This window comes from Sus scrofa, chromosome 1 (assembly GCF_000003025.6).
Source record: "Sus scrofa isolate TJ Tabasco breed Duroc chromosome 1, Sscrofa11.1, whole genome shotgun sequence".
Taxonomy (NCBI): Eukaryota; Metazoa; Chordata; class Mammalia; order Artiodactyla; family Suidae; genus Sus; species Sus scrofa.
The window spans coordinates 228,047,524-228,053,567 of NC_010443.5; positions in this window are offsets into that span (position 1 = coordinate 228,047,524).

Sequence of the window (6,044 nt, forward strand, 5' to 3'; positions counted from 1 at the left end):
CACAGCTACACCAGATCCCAGCTTCATCTGCGACCTACCCCACAGCTCATGGCAACACCAGATCCTTAACTCACTGATGGAGACCAGGGATCGAACCTGAAACCTCATGGTTCCTAGTCGGATTTGTTTCCACTGCACCACGATGGGAACTCTGAGTTTGTATGAATTCTTTGTATAGTTTGGATATTAACCACTTATTGGATATCTTCTTCTATTCAGTGTGCTCCCTCTTTTATTTTGTTGATGGTTTCCTTCACTGTACAAAAGCTTTTTAGTTTGATTAGGTCCCACTTGTTTATTTTTGCTTTTGTTGTCCTTGCCTGAGGAAACATATCCAAAAAAAATAATGCTAAGAGCAGTGTAGACGTGTGTACTGCCTGTGTTTTCTTCTAGAAATTTTATGGTTCCAGGTATTACATTTAAATCTTTAACCACTTGGAGTTTATTTTGGTATGTGGTATGAGAAAGTAGTCCAGTTTGATTCTTTTGCATCTAGCTGTCCATTTCCCAGCATTATTTATTGAAGAGACCGTCTTTTCATTATAGACCATAGTGAGTCCACTGAGAATAACTAGTTTCTTAATAACATGTATCAAATTGTTGTCCTTTTCTCACCGCTATGCAGTACCTGCTTTGTCATAAGTCAATTTTTCATCAATACACTCAACTTTTGGGGAGCTCTTTATACACTTCAATTGGTCTGTTTGCTATTTTGGGCCAATTCAACAGTGTCTTAAATACTATAGCTTTGTAATAAGTCTTTGTTATCTGTGGAGCAATCACTCACATCTTGTTCTGCAGAAATATTTTGGCTCTACTTGTCCCTTTTCTCTTACATATAGAATCAATTTGTAGCATTATGTTATCCTTTTGGAATAATTGCATTGAAACTATAGATCAATTTGAAAATGACTGTCATCTTTACACTGTGGAACCTACTTCCTATTCAATACCATAGATCTCTTAAATTATTTAGGTCTTTTTAAAAGTCCCGTGGAAATTCCCTTTTATCTCATTAGGTTAAGGATCTGTTGTTGCCACAGCTGTGGCACAGGACACAATTGCTAGGCCAGTTCGATTCCTGGGCCAGGAACTTTCACATGCACATGAAGCTATACCCAAAAAAGTAGCCCAATAAAGTTTTATAATTTTCGTAAGGTGCTTATATGTTTTTGTTAGGTTTATTCCTGGGCACTTTATAGTATTTGTAAATAGTTCCCCCACCCCCACCACAGTGTCTCTTTTATTTCTCTTCAGTATTTTCTTTCTGAGTTACTGTTGTTCTTCCTGGACCATCTTACAAAGCTCTGGATAAAACTTGAAATTAGTTTACCCCAAGATATAAATAGTGCCAGGCGATTTGCTTTGAGGAGTTTGTCCATTTCATTCAAGCTGTCAAATCTGTTGGCACAATATTTTCTCAGTTTCTCTATTTTCAGTTTCATTGATTTCTACTTAATTGGTGTTTACTTTGCTCTTTCTATAGGCTCCTTTTTTTTCTTTCTTTTTTGGCCACCCCATGGCATATGGACTTCCTGGGCCAGGAACTCCAGGAACCAGATCCGAGCCAGTTTCGACAACACCAGATCCTTAACCCGTTGTGTTGTGCAGGGCTGGGGATCAAACCTACATTCCATTGCTCACAAGACAGCACCGATCCCATTGTGTCACAGTGGGAACTCTTCTCTAGGCTCTTTTTAGGGCCGTACGCATGGCATATGGAAGTTCCCAGGTTAGGGGTTGAATAGGAGTTACAGCTGCCAGCCTACACCACAGTCACAGCAACGCCAGATCCTTAACCCACTGAGCAAAGCCAGGGATCAAAACTGCATCCTCATGGATACTAGTCAGATTCAATTCCCAAGCCTCTTTTGATTTAATCTCTAGCAGCATTGATTTCAGCCTTTCTTCTTTTCAGATATAAACATTTAAAGCTATAAATTTCCATGTTGCACTTTATCTGTAGCCCACAAACTTTCATATATTATATTTTCATTATCTTTGTTTGAAATACTTTCCCCTGATTTCTTTCTTGACTTACAAATTATTTAAATGTGTTACTTTTTCACATATCTGAGATTTTCCTAGATATTTTTCTCATTGATTTCTAGTTTAATTCTATTCTCCTTTAGTTCATACTCTGTGTAAATTTAATCCTTTTAAATTTATTATGATTTATTTTTTGACCAACACATGGATGATCCTGGTGCATGTATCATGTGTTCTTGGAAAGAATATACATTATTTGTATACTATCAAATAAATGTCACTTAGGTAAATGTGGCCGATAGTGTTTTTTAGATCTTATATGTCTGTTTTTTTTCCTTTGGCCACGCCCTCTGCATGCAGAAGTTCCCAGGCCAGGGACTGAATCTGCACCACAGATATAACCAGCGCCACAGCGGTGACAATGCCATATCCTTACCCTGCTGAGCCACCAGGGAACACCTAGTTCTTAAATGTCTTAACTGATTTTGGGGGTGGGGGTCTAATTGTTCTATTAATTGCCGAAAAAGTCGTGTTATAAATCTCCATGATGGTGATTTTTTGTTTGTTTCTCCCTTTAGGTCCATCAGTTTTTGTCTATGTATTTTTTTTTTCTTGTCTTTTTGCTATTTCTTGGGCCGATCCCGCGGCATATGGAGGTTCCCAAGCTAGGGGTCCAATCGGAACTGTAGCCACCGGCCTATGCCAGAGCCACAGCAACACTGGATCCGAGCCGCATCTGCAACCTACACCACAGCTCACGACAACGCCGGATCCTTAACCCACTGAGCAAGGGCAGGGACCGAACCCGCAACCTCATGGTTCCTAGTCGGATTCGTTAACCACTGCGCCACGACGGGAACTCCCGTCTAAGTATTTTTAAGTTCTCTTATTAGGTATGCACATGTTATGTTTGTCACGTCTCTGATGTATATCCATCTTCATCTCTGGTAATGCTCTTTGTTTTGAAGTTGTCTTAATTTACGATTTGTTGTTCCAGCCTTCCTATGCTTACTACTTGCATAGTATTATCTTTTTTTCCGTCCTTGTACTTTCAGCTTATCTGTATCTTTATATTTAATGTGTCTCCTGCAAACAACATATATAGTTGGGTCTTGCTTTTCTGGCATCCTGACAATTTCTTTAATTTAATTGGAATGTTTAGTGACTTAACATTTGATTTTTTTTTTTTTTTTTTTTTTTTTGGTCTTTTTAGGGCCATACCCAAGGCATATGGAAGTTCCCAGGCTAGGGTCAAATCAGAGCTATAGCTGCTGGCCTAGGCCACAGGCACAGCAACTCCAGGTCCAAGACACGTCTGTGACCTACACTGAAGCTCATGGCAACACTGGATTCTTAACCCACTGGGCGAGGCCAGCATCAGACCCTTGTTAGCTTAATGAGTCCAGCCCTGACCATTCTATTTAAAACCACACTTCCCTTGGCACTACCCATGACTTTTGAAATTCTCTGTGCCTTTTTTCTCCCCACAGCATTTTACACCTTCCAATCTATTCTATAATTCACTTATTATTCTTATTTCCTCCCTCTTTAGAAAGTAAGCTCCCCGAGGGTAGGGTTTTTGTTTTTGTTTTCACTGATATACTGAAGCACCTAGAACTTGCCTGGCATGTATTAGGTGTTCTGTACATATTTGTTGAATGAATGACTGTTCATTTTCACCTGGGTGTTTCATAGGCATCTCATACTCCATCCTCTAGTATTCCCTATGAGGCATCATTCATCCAACAAGCTGCTCATATCAGAAGTGTACTTGTGCCTCTTCACAATCAAATGATTATAGACAGAGACAACGGCAAATGCAAAAGTCCTAGAACAAAAGCATACCTGGCATGAGCTTGAGATAGCAAAAAGGCTAGTATGGCCTTTTTTCTCTCAGGGTTTTATCTTGCATTGTTTCTATTCCTATGACTTTAGGCTCACCAATCTTTTCTCCTCTCACACTATATCTGCTATTAATCCCAGGCAATGTACTTTTCATCTCTGGAAGCTCAGTATAGGTCTTATATACATACGTCTTACATAACTTTGTGAACATACGGATGCAGTTATGCTACTTTTTTTTGGTCTGTTTAGGGCTGCACCCTTGGCATGTGGAAGTTCCCAGGCTAGGGGTAAAATCTGAGCTACAGCTGCTGGCATACATCACAGCCACAGCAATGCCAGATCCGAGCTGTGACTGCAACCTACACCGCAGCTCACAGCAATGCTGGATCGAGGCCCAGGATCAAACCCACATCCTCATGGATACTAGCTGGGTTCTTAACCTGCTGAGCCACAATGGGAACTCTGTTATGCTATTTTAAAATAAATGTTTTAACAACCTAGAATAGATTTACAAGGAGATCCTGCTGAATAGCATTGAGAACTATGTCTAGATACTCATGTTGCAACAGAAGAAAGGGTGGGGGAAAAAACTGTAATTGCAATGTATACATCTAAGGATAACCTGACCCCCTTGCTGTACAGTGGGAAAATAAAATAAAAAATAAATAAATAAATAAAACAAATGTTTTAAATGACTTATTTAAGTGATTTAGTTTACAATTGTGATTTCTTTTTCCTATAGATTCTTGCTTCTCTTCTATTTAGAGAAGACCTTTTAGTATTCCTTTTAGGATAGGTTTAGCATGGCTGTGTTCTTTTAGTTTTAGCCTTAGAAATTCTTTCTCTTGGAGTTTCCCATCATGGCTCAGCAGAAGTGAATCTGATTAGCATCCATGAGGATGCAGATTCTATCCCTGGCCTCACTCAGTGGGTTAAGGATCCAGCGTTGCCATGAGCTGTGGTGTGGGTCACAGACATGGCTTGGATCAGATGTTGCTGTGGCTGTGGCTAGGCCAGCAGCTATACCTCTAGCCTGGGAACCTCCATGTGTTGAGGGTGCAGCCCCAAAACAACGGGGGAAAAAAAAGAAATTCTTTCTCCTTCTATTGTAAATGATAATCTTGCTGGGACAGTTATGCTATTTTAATGTCCTCTGCTAATTCTAACATCCGCATTGGGTTCTGGCTTGGTGTCGACTGGTTTTTCTCCTCTGTATGGGTGTTATTTTCTTCTTTCTCTGTACATGTGGTAATTTTTTATTGGATACTAGATATTATGAGTTTTACTTTGTGGGGTTCTTTTTTCTCTGGCCTAAAAGTTAGTTATTTCACATATGCACTCATCAGTACTGTGCAGATTACTCTAGGGGCACCATCCTCAGATCTCCAGTGTTCTCTGTGTACAGCTCTCTCCTCTCAGGTACTCTGTCCTGCACAAGGTAACAACAACACACTGTTGGTGGAATCTGAAGCCTGTGATGCTATGTAAATAACAATAAAAAAATGTAAACCCAACTCAAGTTCTCACAAGATGGACTCAACCTCCCATCCTGGCCTAAGAGGTATTTATACACAAGCATAAATACTGTTCACCTCAGGTTCTGTTGTTTTTTCTTTTCCCCCCACATAGTAAATAGAATTCAATACCATGAGACTCAGAAAAATAAGGTTCTTGTCAAGAGATAAACTAAGTAATTGAACTAGACTGAGAGTTAACCCAGATATTGGGATTAACAGATAGGGACTAAAATATCTATACTATATTAAAGGATATAGTGGAAAATGTGGACAACATACATTGACACACAGAAAACTGCTGCAGAGAGAGAAATGAAAACTGTAAAGAGATAAATGGAAATGCTAGAAATACAAAAGCACAATACCAGAGATAATAATTCTTTCAATAGGGAGTTCCCATGATGGCTCAGCAGAAAAAAATCCAACTAGTATCCGTGAGGATGTGGGTTCAAACCCTGGCCTCACTCAGTGGATTAAAGGATCCAGCTGTGGTGTAGGTCACAGACATGGCTTGGATCTGGCATTACTGTGGCTGTGGAGGCTGGCAGCTGTAGCTCTGATTCGATCCCTGGCATGAGAACTTCCATATGCCAGGGGTGCAGCCCTAAAAGAAAAAAAAAATTCTTTCTATAGTTTCTTTAGTAGAATGGACACAGATGGGGAATGATTTGAGGAACCTGAAGACCGGTAAAA